Consider the following 17,188-nt stretch of genomic DNA (forward strand, 5'->3'; position numbering starts at 1 on the left):
TAACGATAAGCATAACTCTGAGTATATGTCAGAATTCATGCATAACCTTTGGAATTAAAAAGCTGATCACTAGCCTCAGAAATAAATGTCATTCAAGTAGAGGCTGTGAACTTTCTTTTCCCTCCTTGTGTTTATGTAGATTTAAACTAGGTGATCCATTTTGTAGGTAGTGTTTTTTATGAGACCAGCTTCCTTCAAGTTTTCTGGCTTAGGTCAATGTTACAGATTAAACAACTCAGTTTGTGCCAACCAGAAGTGCTATGAAAAGCTGCCTGGTATAGCTGACAGAACTCAAGATTTGGGAAAGACATGGGTTTGAGTCCCAGATCTCCCACCTTCTTTTTTTATTTGTTTTGTTTTTGGTGAGGAAGATTGGCCCTGAGATGACATCTATTACCAGTCTTCCTCAGTTTGCTTGAGGAAGATTCGCCCTGAACTAATATCCATGCAAATCTTCCTGTATTTTTTTATAGGCAGGATGCCACCACAGCATCGCTTGATGAGCCATGTGTATGTCCAGGCCCAGGATCCGAACCCACAAACCTCGGGCCACTGAAGCGGAAAGAGCGAACTTAACCACCTTCTACCTCCACCTTCTTGAAAGTCACCTGATAAATGTACACAATAAAACCTATTCTAAGGGACTTCTGGGAAGAGTAACTAGATTAATCTGTCTGAGCATGGTAAGGAGATGGAGTGTGCTTGGAGTGATTGTTGTAGTGGTTGTTAGATAGTAAATATTTTGAATTTGATCCCGCGTGGAGCACAACGGAGATGCCAGTTAAGAGTTCTGCCTCCAACTGGCAGAACCTATGCAGAGCAAACTTACTCACTGCTCCAAGCACAGAGCTGATTGTTAGCTACAGAACGGGGGCGCTGTTATTCAGGATACGAAAATCTCCTGGGCCATGATGGTTTTGAATTCTTTGGGGGAGGTACAAGGGCTGATGCCCTCGGGTATGAGAAAAAAAATCATTAAACTGGACCCAATGGTTCTCAATAGAATCACATAGGGAGCTTTTTAAAAGTACTTGTGCCTGGACCCCACCCTAAACCATTAAATCAGAATCTGTATGCATGGGGTCACGAGGAGTCTTCCCCAAGTGACATCACTCTGCATCCAGAATTAAGAACCGCTACAGCTAGACATGGATACTCATTTAGCATATGAAGCAAAGAGTATCCTGCCCTGTTGTACCACTGTCTGCAGACACTGTAGCAAGTGTCTACTTTCTTTTTTTTCTTTCTTTCTTTTAAGGAATGCATTTTTTTTGGTGAGGAAGATTGGCCCTGAGTTAACATCTGTTGCCAATCTTCCTCTTTTTTCCCTCCCCAAAGCCCCAGTACATAGTTGTACATCCTAGTTGTAAGTCATTCTAGTTCTTCGATGTGGAATGCTGCCACAACATGGCTTGATGAGTGGTGTGTAGGTCTGCTCCCAGGATCTGAACTAGCGAACCCCAGGCCATCAAAGCCAAGTGTATGAACTTAACACTGGGCCACAGGGCTGGCCCCAAGTGTCTACTTTCTAAGTGAAACGTCCTATTTAAAGGACCTACTTTTACAAACTATCCATAAATCTAAGCAGGAGGGTCCATTGTTCTATACTCTGCTACTTATAAGGCCCAGCCTGGTGTTCTTTCAATAGTGCCTCTCTTTATGGGAAGAAGAGTCCATGGGGCCAAAGGGATATACCCCCACCACATCCTTAACCATACTTTGGCTTCTCCAGACCCTGGAATTCTCTTTCCAACCAACCAGAGTTTCCCATCAGCCAGGATCAGTGGGAGCCCTCTTTCCTGGGTCTGTCCACTTGAGTGCAAACTGGGCACATTTCTAGGCCAAGGAGTGGCCCAGGTTGGGGAGGAGGCTGTCGGTGGGAGTGTCAATGGAACTTGGACACATGGGGGAGAGTGTCCTGCATGGGTTTGAAAGACACACACAATGCAGGATGCAGCCAGGGTATAAAGAGGAGGAGGTGGACCTGGGACCAAGGGCTGTGGGCTGGGTAGTAAGAAGCCAGCTCTTCCCGGCCATTGTGATCCAGAACGGAACTCCAAGAAGTCAGAGAACTCTAAATTTGAATCCAGCCTCTAGCTTATCAATAAAGTATGTTTGTCATGGAAGGAGGATAGGGCACATTTTATGTTTTATTTAAGAGTTTTCAAGCTTGAATCACAACTTTTAAGTACTTAAGCATATGGCATATGGGCCTCCATTTGTACTCTTACACTAGGCCCCACAAATGTTAGAGGCGAGCCCAAAGGACTCATCTCTGCCCTGCTTCCCTCCAGGATGTTTTCTTATTTGAAATCAGCAGCCATGGAAGCTTTCCAAGGCAGTTTAAATGCAATGAGAATGTGGTCCATCAAAAATGCTGTCTGGTTTTATTGCGCAGGAAGGTTGTTAACTCTGGCAGCCTCACCAGAGTCGTCTAGGTTCTCATTGTCCCTTCAGCCTCCCCAGCCAAACCCTAATGGGGTACTGTGCCTATCAGATTTGAGGGAGGGGCCGAGAGAATTGCAATCAAGGAAATCAGCAAGTGCTGAGCTAAAAGACAGAGGCCTCCGCTCCTCTGACTTCGTTTTCAATTCACTTCATTTTAGGTTTTTTGGGGGTTTTTTTGGTTTGGTTTTTGGCAGCGGGAAAGAAAAGGAATGATCTCTGCTTTTCCTCTTGTGAAGCCTGGAGCACAAGAACTACGCTGGTCCCTTAGGAGCACTGTAAGGAGGATCGCAGAGAACAGGGACTGTTAACAGCCTACATATGAAAATGGATAAGAAATGGTCCTTCCCCCCCCCATTTGTTAATCTGGCAGGATTTACTAGGGCTTTAGAAGGGAAATGTGGCTATGCTTTAAGAGAAGCTACAATAGGGAAGTGGTGGGAGTTGGGCAGAGAAGGCCAAGGGCAGAATTCAATTCACACTTTATAAATCTGGCACCAGTCTATGTGAACTGCTTTGTGAGTTGGCCTACATCAGGCAAGGAAGAAACTTCGAGCACTCCAAGAGTTATTCTCAGGCAGTCAGTTCTCCCAGCGAATTAACCAGGAATCCACAGGAGCCGGAAACTCCAGAATCCAGGCAAATGCTGTGGAGACCACTGAAGCGGTCTCTGCTGCTGCCAAAGCACCCAAGGGGGTGGCTTGGCCGGCCCTGAGAGGAAATGAAAGTCCCTGAGCCCTAGTCTCTGTGGAACATGGCATAGGCCCTAGGACAGCCCGGGGGCCCCTCCAAGGCTAAGGTGACCCCACGATGTTGCTGATACTTCCGTGAGAACAGGCAGGCAGGAAGGAGGCTGGTGTGGGAAGCAGCCTTCACACAGATGTGGACGTAAAAGAGCCTGTTTACTCGGTGATCAGTATCGTGAAATGCAAGGCTCAGGTTTCACCTGCTTAGGGAAGAAGGGCTCGTTTCCCCTTGCGCAGCCTCTGCTGTGGCACTGAGCATGTGCTGGGCTCATTGGCTTCCCAGATGCCTCTCTCAGGAAGGTGAGATTCCAGATTCAGTTTAGGTGGTGTCCCCTGGTGCCATGGGATGCTGGGATTGGGGACTCATCTGTACTTCTGCATTTGTGCAATGAGTGGGCGCTGCGGAAGAGGCAGCCCTCAGCCATCACCTCAGGGTCTGTGTTTACTGTGTATGTATCACTACGGAAAGATCAGCAACACCATCTTCCTCCCGATGCCACCACAGCGGCAAGGGCGGGATGGACCAGCTTAGAGCTCCTTGGGGAGCAGGGAGGGAATTAACCAACGCTCTCTTTTCACCACAGACAGGCCCACCCATGGCCATAGCATCCATACTGTGCACACCGTGGAAAGAGTACTCTCTTTGTGCCTTGAAGCTTGGAATCACTGGATTATTGAACTATTCTACCATTTCCCCAAAGACGGCTGAAGCAGGAAGCGTTCCTGTAGTGGAAAGGACACAAATTGTGAGCACAAAGAGCCTCCATTTGAATGCTGGTTCTTCCACTTACTAACTGTGTGACCTTGGGTAAGTTATTTAAGCCTTCTGTGCCTCAGTTTCCTAATATATAAAATAGAGATTATAAGATCTAGATCATAAAACTATCAGGCTAATTAAATTAAACTCCTGATAGACACTCAATATAAGTAAACTTCTATTAACAGAAAATGTGCTTTTTAGAGTCTCTGGTCCCTCCCTCCCTGTTACAAAGCCTTGGAGCTCCATAGGAGCGTCTGGGGCCCATTCTACTCTCTGTTACTGCGATGCTGCCTTCTGTTCACCAAACGAGTACCTCTAGATGCTCCCATTGCGAATATCATCGTCTGGATAAAACTTTCAGGGAAGGTGATTTCAGAAAACAATCTGAGGGGCTCCTTCTCTCCTTTTCCTTCCCCACCCTACCCTCCATGCCAGTCACAGAATGTGGTAAGATGCTGAGTTGGGGAATTAGTGTCTGGAGAAAGGATGGGGGATGCAGTGATGGGCAAAGGCAGTCAAAGGCCTTGACCTTGAAAAGACATCATAGGTCATCCTAGGGAGCCCCCTCATTTCACTCTGAGGTTGAAGAGCTGGATGGTGCAGAGGGGAGCTCTGAGACCCGTGCTCTTCCCTGAAGGGAGACAGGAAAGGGGCACTTTCCACATCCAAATCTCAAGGGTAAACCCTGCACCCTACTTTCCAGTGCACGTGTGGACTATCCTCTCTGTGTGTCTCACCTGAGGATGAGTATTGTCCTCTCTCCATCCCCTTGTCAAATTCTTTTCTGCATATTGGATACTATGTCTCTGCCACCACGTAATGCCTGTTATTATCATTAGGCCCAGTTATCACTGATACGTGCACTGGTGGTTTTTAAAAGTCTTAATGCTACAGTAACTGATGTTATATCTTGGCACTATTCTTCTGCCTGATCTCATCCAGAACTTCTCAGACACCTAGGACAAGATGGGTGAGTAGTATAAATTGCGTTCAGTGCTGAACGTGTGTACTAAGTGTATAATGGCAGGTCCATGCAGAGGGAGATGGGGAAGCGTATGTGTGGAGGAGCTTAGAGAGATAGAATAAACTACTTAGAACCAGAAATGGACGGCTTCGAATTGTACAAGCATCGCAGAGCTCTTTCACAGCAATAGGGAATTTTTTTTATCAATTCTTTGTCTCATCTATCTTAGGGATCTGCAGAAATTCCAGGAGGTGGACTAGTGGCATCCCTCACTTTCCCTTTCCAGGGCTGGCTTCCCACTTTGCAAACAAGGAACTTTGGTTTGTTATTGGCAGAGATGTATGTCAATGGCCCTACGCTTAACAGAGTAAAGTTTACAAAGCATGCTGTCAGAGGAGCTGAGATGGGAGGGGAAGAGAAGGATGGGCAGGGCTGTATGGCCCTTCTGCCTGGACCCAGGGAAAAGGGTGACCATTCTAGATGCTGGGGACATGTTGCTTTTCTAAAGCCTTGGTTGGCAAGCACAAACACCATCTAACTCCTTAATCCAGTTTCTAAAAGTGACTAGAGCATCCATCATCATTATTTAAAACAAACAGAAACCAAAACCAACAAACAAGTACTAATCCTTTACTCCTGTGGGCATTGTGCTCTGCAAGGGGTAGAATAAGCCTGTCTAGCAATGATTCGCAGGGACAGGAAGGGAACTGCACAGCAGTCCCAGCGATGCCTGGGACGAGGGCTGGGGTAGGAGTCTGAGGCCAAGCTCCCACACTCATTCACCGCAGTCACCCTGCCCTGGGCCTGGCCTGGGAAGTCCCCTACAGGGCCCTTGGGCAAGTCCTATGTAACATTATCATTTACAACACGTTTGTATGGCCACTGAGTCACTTTAAAGGTGAGGCCAGTCAGCTTGGCAACTAATTGTCCCTAATCTATAAAGGCCACCAAAATGTCACAGGAATCAATGTGCATTGATCTCATTCCCTTTTCCAGTGCTCTTGAGAGGAAGAAAGAAAACGTTCCTTACTAGGACAAGCCTATTGCAGTTGCGTGTCTCTGGGAAATGGCATGATGGTCATCAACCGAAAATTATGATCACAGATAGCTGAATCCTGCCGATGAAAAGTGTTCAGCACAATGTTCTTTATAGGAATGCGTTATTTTATCTAAATTTTAAACACTTTACTGTGCCATCAACAAATTGAGGCTTTGCAAAAGTGCAGAAGAAAGCAGCCATGAAAAAGAACCACAGAAGAACAGGAAAAGCTTTGCCAATTTTTCTCAGTAGAATGTTCTTATTGGCGCTGAAAGGGAACCAGTAAGAACCTAGTTTGTAAATAATATTTAATAAAAGACAATTCATTTCTCTGCATTCCCACTAAGATGAGTATTGGGCTAATATTTTTTAAATATCAGGTTGAAAGAATATTAAATCATGCGTTGTCCCAAGTCGCCATTATGACCTGGTGGTATTCTTTAAAAAAAAAAAAAATTCTTTTCTAGAATAAATAACTAAAGACGTACGGAAGTTGTTCACGGACCAGATACAGCAGAACCACTGTCCTCGAGACGGCCAAATGGGTGTCTCCCCTGGGAAGAACCTGCTGAAGAAAAACTGTAGACTGAGGAGCTGAATATGGCCCAGTTTTCCTGGTGGTCTTAATTACTGAACCAGTTTGATTACATGGTTAATCAAATCAACTGCACATTACTTTAAATGGCTGGGGGGGCGGGGGAAGCACATTGATCCTTTTTTGTAAGTGGTAGTTTATGTCAAACAAACGTGGTCTTTCGTAAGTATCTTCAGGGGATGAAATTTAATATTGTTCTTTGATAAAATTTTCCAATGATTAAATGCCTTAAAATCCAAACATTATTTTGCATGTCTAACCTAAACTTTCTTGGTGTAAACCTATTTTCTCTTTGTCCAAAATCACTTTCAAAATGTGGTTGTTGCCAGTGGCCTTAGTAGCATAGTAGTGAGCATAGCTGCATTCCAAAACATGGGTGGTCCTCCTTGCAGCTTCATTGCCCACTCTGAAAAAATTACCCATCTCGTAAGAATAAAATTCCAACTCCTTAATGTAGGTTAAAAGGCCCGTCTGTGATCTATCTACTCACTCCCCTCTTCACCTCTCTGATCTCATCTCTTCTCACTCTATGTTTATTCTGTTTTAGGCACACTGGCCTCATAGCTGTAAAAACACTAGACACAACCTACCCCAGGTCCTTTGCACTTGCTACTTATTCTACCTAGAACCAATGTTCCCAGATATCTACCTAGCACATTCCCTCACATCATTTAGGTTTATGCTAAATGTCTCCTGACCATGGAGGCCTTCCCTGATACCTCTACATAGAAAAGCTATTCTATAGTTTGCTAGTCCATAAATTTCTCCATTAGTCTATAAATTCTCCAGTTTTTTTTCCTTCTTAACATGCTTTCCCTTAAATATTTATGTATCGATTGTCTTTCTCTGCCATAGATTACAAGGTTTGTGAGATCAGGGCCTTTGTTTTTGTTCACTGGAATATCCCCTATACCAATTATAGTTCTTTTATAAGTATCATTGATCATCTCCATGTGACAGACACTGAGACACGTACCAAAATCAGAGGAGTACCAGAAAGATGTGGAAGCAGCCTTTTCCAGGGTGGGGAAGGGAGTGTGTCAAGGGGCTACGAACTTGGGGAGCATTTCTTTCTCCTGTTCTCCAGCAAAGCAAAGATAGCAGCACAAACTTTTTTCTTCCAGAGCTCCTTCAATTTTTTAAACTATGCAATTGTCTTATTTTGATTGCTTTTGCAAGTCTTAATGATCTTCTCTTTATGTTTAGACTAATTTTTCTTGGTCATAAAATATTTCTAACATTGAATTTTCTCTTAAATGAAAAGGTTAATTTTATGGTTGCAAAAAGGCATGACATGTTTTGTCAATTAATTGGTTTTGATTCTTGCATTTAACCTGACGTCATAGGTTTCAGCAATATTAATATTGGACAAACTCAAGCAATTTTATTTGTTTATTTTTTGGTGAGGAAGATGGCCGCTGAGCTAACATCTGTGCCAGTCTTCCTCTGTTTTGTTATGTGGGACGCCACCACAGCATGGCTTGATGAGTGGTGTGTAGGTCCACACCTGGGATCCAAACCCACAAACCCTGGGCCACCAAAGCGGAGTGTGTGAACTTAACCACTACGCCGCGAGGCCAGACCCAACTCAAGCAATTTTAGAGGCTCAGATTGGGCTAGGCTCAGGGAAAATACCAGGAGTTGAGGTATTTATCTGATGCTCACCTGTGCATTTGGGCAGAATGCCCACTACGAATGTAAGCTCCATGCAGACAGCAGCATGCAGGCTCATTTGTCACAGCAAGAGCCACCCAGGACCTCGCCGAGTGCCAGGTAGTGATGACACTGTTAGTGAACAATTTGTTCTGCGTCAGCTCTAGTGTCTTCAGTCAGTGCTTTTGCTTCATCCTGATGTCCTTGGATATTTTACTTTGTTTTAGTAATGTATTGTTTCTTCACCTCCTACTCCCATAAAAACATGCTATCTTTCTAGATAGAAGTTGAAATGCTATCTTCTCAAGTAGTGCTTTAACTGTGAGCACCCCACATCTTACTTCTCAGTACTTCAGCTTCTCTTCCCAGCAAAATCAACGCCTCCTGCAGACTTTGAAACACATAATGAAGCTAACTCATTTTGTTTATCCATACAAAGAGTTTAGGCTTCATTTGAGACTTTGGCCAAGATTTAGGACAGTTCCTATGTTGTCAAACATGTTTAGCCAAACCAAAGGGGAATTTCATTACACTGCAGCCTACACAACAAGGAGAGAGAGACAAGTGGCAGCAAGTTATGGGAAATAGAAGAAAGACCTTTCTCTTACCTCTGGGGATTGTCAATGGCTGATATGGAAGACTACACTGGAACAAAGGTTGCATTGCTGGCTTGTGTAGTTTATGCTCTACTTGTACTACATTATTATTGACTAGTTCTATTGTCTTGGCGGACAATAGAGGGTTTTATTTCAACATTATGTACAGAATGCTTGTATGGTCTCTTTCTTCCCTCATCCAGATGCAGGAAGATATTTGGTATCGGATTTCCTGAAGGAGCCATGTCAAAATGAGGAGGTATAAACATTTCCTTTTTCCCTCCTCCCCCCATGTCAGCTTTCAAAGTCCAGTAATTCTGTTGTTTGTGATAGAAGAGTAAGTCATAGCAGATTAGAGTGCAGCCTTCTTGGGCAACTCTGCACAAACAAAAATGAGCTGCAAAACAGGATCCTGAAAGGATGATTTCCATTTCAAACACCTGAAGAGTAGGTCTTTAAGTAATTTAGGGGAAAAAAATGGTTTAAGCATAAATACTCAGAAAATTCTGCTTTTAGGTAAATCTCTTATTTTTCTTCCCTCTCCCTGTTCCTACTTCATCAAATACATAGGCAAAATCAGAAGTTTTATATGCCCAAATAGATACACAAATACACAATGCATAACCAGTGTACATTCACAGTAATTGTTTCAATTAAATCATTGCTTACTAGAGTCATCTGCTGGGATGCGTATTCGGTGATGTCAAACTTTGTATTCAACTGACCTTTATGTTCCATCTGATTCCTTGATTTTCTCTTCTCATTGATAAGTCAGGGATTATCCTTAAATAGATAGTCCCATGCAGGCAGCAAGTAGATTGGGACACAGTCAACATAAAGTCAAGAATTAAGAAGTCTTTTTTTTTTTTAATTTAAACAAGAAGACAAAAATTATTCCAAATAATTCACTACAACAATCGAATGTCATTGTCCTAAATTTCCTAAATTATCCATAGCAGCTTCAGTAATTAAGGACAGTTCCTTGTTAGATGACAAACCCCAGTCCCCCACATAGGTTCAGCCTTAATTATCCCCCATTAGCCTGTTTCATCAAAAGTTTGACCTGGTCCAATTATTTCACTGTTAAGTAACTGTCACCCGAAGCTATGTTGACCTGTCTCTTGCCAAAGAAAATTGGTGCAATGGGAGTATTGCATTTGTGCCAACTCGTATATTTAAACTTTCTATGTTCCGGTTTCCTCATCTTGAAAATGAAAATGCTTCATCAGTCTCAGAGGGATGAGAGGTGAGCAGATAATGTCCATAAGACCCCCTGTACTTGCAGAGTGGAGGGAGTGGAGGGTTAGAAAAGGAAGCACATTGGACTTAAGATGATGATAATCATTATCTATTGTTTGATGTATATCTTTTAAGTCACTGACTGAGTCCATTTCATAATTAAATCATGGGCACAATTTCTGCAAAATAAGGTGCTACATTTTTGACAGCCTTAGCAGAAGCTGAATTGATTTTATTGCCTCACTAATCAACACGAGCTCAATTCTCTGGGGAAAGAAAAGAAACACTCCCACATTACATAGCTTCTCTCCCTTTTAGTCATACTGCCACCACCTCCGTTCCAAGTCTTATCACACCACACCTTGAGTGTTGCAGTAACTTCCCAACTGACCTTCTTCCCTCCTCTGATTCATCCTGCAGATTGTCCTTACCATTTGCTTAGAGCAAAGCCAAGTCACCAAGCTCCTACTTAATAGCTGTGACCATCTCTTCACTGCCTACGGAATTGAGATCAAACCATGTAACCTAAAAATCTGTCTCCCAACTCTTCCTCCAGTCTTAAGTCTTACTACTCCTCAAGGCTGAACTCCAAATGCAACTTATTTTGGACTATTTTCTAATCATAGAGTGTCTTTCTAGCCTCCATGTTCTTAGCTTAGCTCTGCCTTCCAATCTTTATCAACAGGAAGTCCGCCCTTCAGCTCCAAACATTATCCCCACTACAGCCAGAATCCCTTCCATTTCAGATTTCTGGAGCACACAGTCTGCATCGTAGCTATGGCAGGTCATCACTGCTTGGAATAGCATATGCATGGGCACAAGTCTAGCCTACACCACACCAGGCTGCAACCCAACAGAAGCAGAGGTCACATCTTGCAGGGCACAGTGCCTCGTGCAATGCCTTATTGGAAGAGGAAGATGGTATTAATTGAATATTCACTGAGTGAATAAATGAATAAAATCAATGAAAATAAAAATAGAACTATAGGGAAAAAAGCAGAGGCAGGACTATGATTTTTTAAAAAGTGGAAATACATCATTTTCCATTAGTAAGGTAATTAACATAGAATATGAAAAAAATGCTATAAGCCATGTCTTATGAAAATTCCAAGTGGAAGATGGTAACTTTGTACCAGGACTGAATGCTCACATGTAGCCTACCTTCATTAGGACTAAATACTCTCTACTTAACACCATGCTTTTGCAGGTCAAGGCAGCTGAATCTTTACCATTGATGGACGCTCAGGTATTTCAGAAATAGGCTGATTATTTACATCATTAAATGCCTTGTAGTTAAAGCATCAACAAACCCATGGTTAATTCACAAAGATGATTCAGTCCACAAGATAGTGCATGTCTGGATAACGAATTCCATTAAAGCTGTACAGAAATTCAGAGCTGGACGTCTGAAAGCATTTCCAAAGATAATGTTTACTCTAGTCCTTAAATAGCCTGGCAAGGAAAAACATAAAAGGGAGACACTATCACAATCATTAAAACAATTGAGAATGAGCTAATGAAATACCCTTACCCTATATTTTAAAAATTTTCAATGGGAAATAACCCAACAGAATTTATTGATATTATAAGGCTTTCTTCCTCACACAATAAAAAGTAATTACTATACAATTACATTGCCAATTGTGTGCCAATTTAATTAAGGAAGCAACTAAATATGCCTTGCATACATTATTCTTTTATAGCAAAAGGCATAGCATTACACAGGTCTCAAATATTTCCTGTCTTCCAAGTGTGAAATGATAGACACACTCTGGATGTCTTATATGTGCTTTCCCATAAATGTCACTTTCAGGAACATATAACATAGCTTCACAGCCCAAGGAATAAAAAGAATTTGAAATCAAAAGGCTGTTTTCTCCCTTGTGTTTCAGATCATTTACACTGTGGAGTCCTGTTGATCACCTGGTGTCTGTTGGCTTCACTGACTTTGACGACATATGTATAATAGTAGATGAAGAGGTTGTCTGAGTGGTGTGATTTTAAGGGTGGATGCCAGAAATTCTACCAAGGAAGCTTTCCCTTTGTCTTTCAAGTCTTTGCTCCTTTCAAAATTGGAACTAACCCTCCAAAAAGCAAACTTTTAAAACTCTCACCAATCATTTGTATATTGGTGCTAATGGAGGATCTGAGAGCTTAAGGCCTGGGAAAGAGGACAGGAAGGATTAGCAAGAGCAATAGGGATGGGGGAAGACAAATTTAGAGGAAAGCATGTAACCAAGGAAAGTTGGGTAGAGAAGATTATCCTATCTGAACCTTGCCTACTTCCCAGTTTTGGCTATGGTCCCTCCTGGATACACTCTTGTGATCAATTAAATCTATCATGAACCATACATGTGAAAGTGGTGGAACTTCTGCCAAGAGATAGCGACATCAGGTTCTTAAAGATAACCCTCTTACTGATAAAAGCAGTCATATACAGCAAATTGAACAGCAGAAACACATTGAAGGAAGATGTTTCAAGCACTTAAAATATTATTGTGAGAAAGACCACGTAATTTATCATTCAAATGAGGACACAAAAGGGGTCACCATTTATAATTCTTTCAGGATGACGGGAAGTCAGGCAGGCTAGAAAGGATGGTTTTCCTACTTATAATTCCATTTTTGGCCATGAAAAATGATTGCTATCTTTCTGGTGTATTGGATAATTAATTTTCATCTTTAATTATTCTTAAGATTTGAATGATTGATTCATAGCTACTACTGTTTACAAATGGTATACATTTTCTAATTCCTGATCAAGGTTATAGCAATGTATTAGATGCTTAGTTAGCCTAATGAATCGTTCCCTGGCAGCTGACCTTGGCGTGAAGAGTGGCAGGCACACAGGGCTGCAAACAGAGTTCGATGCTTCTCCAGCAGGAAGTCAATTCTTTCACGCAGGATAGAGGTTACTCCTGGAAGACTTTGAGACAGGAAGGATCTGGAAAGGAAGCTGAGCCTTTGTAAGAGGAAAGGAAAGCTTTGTAGGCATTGAAGGAAAATGCTGAATAAGAAAGAATGAAAAAGAGTTCTTAAAAATCTCTGTAACAAAGCGAGGGAATGGCTAATTTATTTTACAAAGATAAGCTAGAGTTTTACCTCCATGTTTCCATAAATTGCATTGGACTGATTCCCCTGATCTCAAGCTATGGCTACTCTTCTCCTTCCTCTACTTGAAAAGTAAAGACTGTGGGATTCAATCAACCCCAAGGAGAGGCTCTGATGGCCCGAGGATAGGCTCTGTCGCTGGACTAGACTCTGCATCACATGGAGTAGTTCTTTGGCCTGTTTTGACTTTGTTTTCTCTGCGTAGGGCATAGAGAGGATCACTCAGGAAGTGTGAAGGTGACCCTCCCCAGTGAATTGAACACCAACAAAAGTGGTGCTGAGAATGATGCATGGATTTCAGTAGAAAGACATACAAATGCTTTCATTCTGTGCTATGGTTTGTGTCAAAAAAGCAGAAGTTGCATTTAATGTAATCACATGCACATATCAGGCCCTGATTTTCCTAAATTGCACTTACTAAGTGGAATTCCTCTACTAAAGCACAGACCCATTTTTCCCCCAAGGGACATACTATTTTAGTTCTCCAATGAAACTCGACTCTGCAGTTCAAGGTTGAGCCAAGGCTGTAATAAATCTACCTTTAAACACTTCCATTTATTTATCAGGAGATTTTAAATTATTTGATTCTATATACTCTATTTTAATAGAACAGAATGCCTAGAGCCATTGAAGGTAATCCATTAGCCTTTTCACCTACTTATTCTCTGTTTATCCACTCGCTTTGGTTAGAAACAAATATTTATTACAATGCTATTGACTGAGTAAAACAGACAATGAATAGTTTTGCTGATAGTTTAGAACATGGAAAAAGCTAACAGCAACTTTTTCACATTTCTTTTCTCCCACTCTTCCACCGCTGTCAAAGAATGTCAGCTTTAGTCGAGTCTTCTAAATGTGTTTTTCAAAACCTCTAAGTAAACTTCATTTTGAAATCTTTAAAATGCCAGCCGTGAGCATCTCTTTGAGCACAGCCCTTAGTGGAGCAGCTCAGTTGTCATGGTGAAATGGGTCAGTGCTGTTTGCCAGGCAGCCCATGAAACTGTGAGCAGGCCGCTGGTGTGATGCTAGCAACACAGGCCAAGCGGTCCCCAATCTATAGCTGAATCTAGGTCATTCAAAGGGCTTCTTTGATGCTGCAGCTGTCCATGTGGGGCTTCCATCTCCAACAGGATTCACAAAACTCTCGCGCACACTAGGCGTCCTCTGTAGCTATAAACATTGCCATTTTGCTAGATTCCCTCTTTCCACTGGCCACATGTTATTCTTTGGGTTAATTGAGGGTTCCTAGCCATGTGAGCTGGAAAATATTCTGTGTGTGTGTGTGTGTGTGTGTGTACACGAAAGACACAGAGAAACAGATCTTGCTCTGGAGCCTGCATACTGAAATTGCCCCCATTCAAATGCATATTTCTGCAGAGTGAGCTAAATATTAATATCACATTCCTCCGTTAATGTAAACACCAGCAGCAAGATTTGGCGGCTCATAAAAAGAGGAAGAACGTGGGCTTTTCTCCATACACAGCACGCGCGTTTTTTTTTTTCCCGAGTACCATTTAAGTTAACACCATGTCTACAGTGTGTCTGAAATTGCAGGAATTCGGTAAGGTTGGAGGGGAGCTAAGAGAGCAGAGGGCTTGAGCATCTCGGCGCACTTGGCTGTTTAACAGAGCTCCGGTGCTCAGAAAACGCTAAATTGTCCTTCCATGTTGGAGCTGTACATTATACATTTGGGCCCATTTATTTGACATTACTTTTTAAATATTCATTACCTTTTTCTGTCCTCTTTAAAAGCAGTGATCTGCATTTTGAATGTAGACAAGTAGTCTTCCTCAGCGTTTTATTTTTATGATTCTTTTTTTGGATAGTTCGTTTTCCCATTTTTGATACATTTTTTAACTGAAGAGCAAACATTTTTAAATTATTTGTCCAAATATGAGTTAGGATTTCCAAATTTTCAGGCTAACTGCCAAATTCACAAACACACACACATACACATACACTCCTAGTATGTCACATGCTGCTACCTCATTTGCACTCTATAAAAATCTTGAAACAAAGGGTCTTTTCTCAATGTAACTAAAGACGAAAAAATTAAAAGCCTTCCTATTTCTTGAGATAGGAAGAGTTATATTTATCCATCTCTTTCTTCAAAGAAAAGTATTTAAGTAAACAAATAAACAGAAGGAGACATAAAGCCCCATTGCACAGCCCTGGAAAAGAGAAGAGGAAGGCGATGCTTGATGGAATGGGGGCCATGTGGAGAGATTAACCTTGAAAAGGAAGCAGAGAGGAAGAAAGCAAGAATGGGTACCATTATGCACTGAATTGTGTTCTCCCCTCAAATGCGTATGTTGAAGCCCTAACCCGCGGTACCTCAGAATGTGACTGTTTTTGGAGATATGGCCTTTAAAGAGGGAACTAAGGGGCTGGCCTGGTGGCGCAGCAGTTAAGTGCGCACGTTCCGCTGCCTGGAGGCTCGGGGTCCGCCGGTTCGGATCCTGGGTGCGGACATGGCACCGCTTGGCAAAAGCCATGCTGTGGTAGGCATCCCATGTATAAAGTAGAGGAAGATGGGCATGGATGTTAGCTCAGGGCCGGTCTTCCTCAGCAAAAAGAGGAGGACTGGCAGTAGTTAGCTCAGGGCTGATCTTCCTCCAAAAAAAAAAAAAAAAGAGGCAACTAAGGTTAAATGAGGTCAAATGGGTGGGCCCTCATCCAAGAAGACTTGTGTCCTTATAAGAAGAAGGAGAGACCAGATTTGTGTGCACAGAGGAAAGGCCATATGAGGACATGGTGGGAAGACAGCCATCGGCAAACCAAGGAGAGGGGCCTTAGGAGCAACTAACCATGCTGACACCTTGATCTTGAGCTTCCAGCCCCCAGAACTGTGAGACAATAAACCTCTGGTGTTTAAGCCACCTCTGTTGGTATTTCGTTATGGTAGCACTAGCAAACGGAATACAGTTACAAACACAAACACACTTGGAAGGTGATGTACAGAAATTTGAGCAAATGTTGGCCTTAGCTACGCATTTAGGAGCGTTAGTCATGAAAACAGCTACCATTTCAATCAGTGTTTGTTACGTGTCAGCGTGCTAAGAGCTTTCATGCATTGTCTCACTGAATCTTTCCTGTAATGCTAGGAGACGAACACCATTATTGCCCCTATTTCATAATAGGGAAATGTGTGTGTGTGCATGCAGATGCGTGTGCAGGTGGGAGGGCAGGTGACTAAATTGACCAGAACCACAGAAGTGGTCATTGGTGGTCAGTCAGATGTAGGTAGTTTCCCTCTAGACCTCATGCTTAGCTACCACACAACAGGCGCATCTCCAACCACATGGCCTCTCTGAGGTCCTTCCAGAAAAGAACATATCTTCCCATTCCCATCACTCTGTGTCAGGAGATACAGCCTCCCTGAGTCCTCCTTGAATTTTATTTACCAATTCAAAGCCCAGGTGAGATTCCAGCTACCCACAGAAGCCCACTCATGCTCTCAGCTTCCTCTGTATCCTGGAGTATAGTATTCAATAGCACTGCCTGCCTAGTGCTGGGAATTATCATGAATTAGCTGCCTGGGGATATCTTCTGTGTCCATCTCTAGAGAAAAAGCTTCTTGAGGGAAGGGACTATGTCATGGACCTCCTCCCCAGCATCTATTACTGATCTAGCATATAAAGATATTTAAGAAACATTATTTACCTACAGCTTCCAAAAACAAATTTCAGTATTGACACTGTAAATAAACTCAAAATCTATAAAAACACCTCAATCATAGTTTAGGATGTGTGATTTCAGCTGTGTCAAGAGTCTGGCCTGCCTTGCCCCTTTGAGACTCTATATGGGTGTGGTGACCAAAGGTGGTTATACAAGGAAAGGTGAGGGGCAAATCCAGTGGCCCCAGGCTGAGTTCTGAACCATCTTGTATCTCCTACTCAAGAATCCCTGTGTTCACCTAGCACACTCATTTTCAACACTCACCAGTTTCTCAATTAGACAATTTGTTCTGTAGAAGATGCAAAGTTTTAAAGCCAGACAATGAATGACTGAGGAACCTGAAGCAATTTAATCTTTCTAAA

At 42.5% G+C, this 17,188-nt stretch overlaps 1 long non-coding RNA gene across 2 annotated transcripts; it reads left to right on the forward strand.

The window, feature by feature from the left end:
• Positions 1-2,569: 2,569 nt before the first annotated feature.
• On the forward strand, positions 2,570-6,796 carry LOC139073727 (uncharacterized). Of its 2 annotated transcripts, none has more exons than XR_011522716.1 (3): positions 2,570-2,723; positions 3,776-3,999; positions 6,422-6,796. It is a non-coding gene; the product is annotated as an uncharacterized lncRNA (long non-coding RNA). The 2 variants fall into 2 exon arrangements; XR_011522717.1 differs by lacking the exon at positions 2,570-2,723 and adding an exon at positions 3,361-3,491.
• The last annotated feature ends 10,392 nt before the right edge of the window (positions 6,797-17,188 follow it).

Source organism: Equus przewalskii, chromosome 9, assembly GCF_037783145.1.
Source record: "Equus przewalskii isolate Varuska chromosome 9, EquPr2, whole genome shotgun sequence".
In the NCBI taxonomy this organism is placed as follows: domain Eukaryota; kingdom Metazoa; phylum Chordata; class Mammalia; order Perissodactyla; family Equidae; genus Equus; species Equus przewalskii.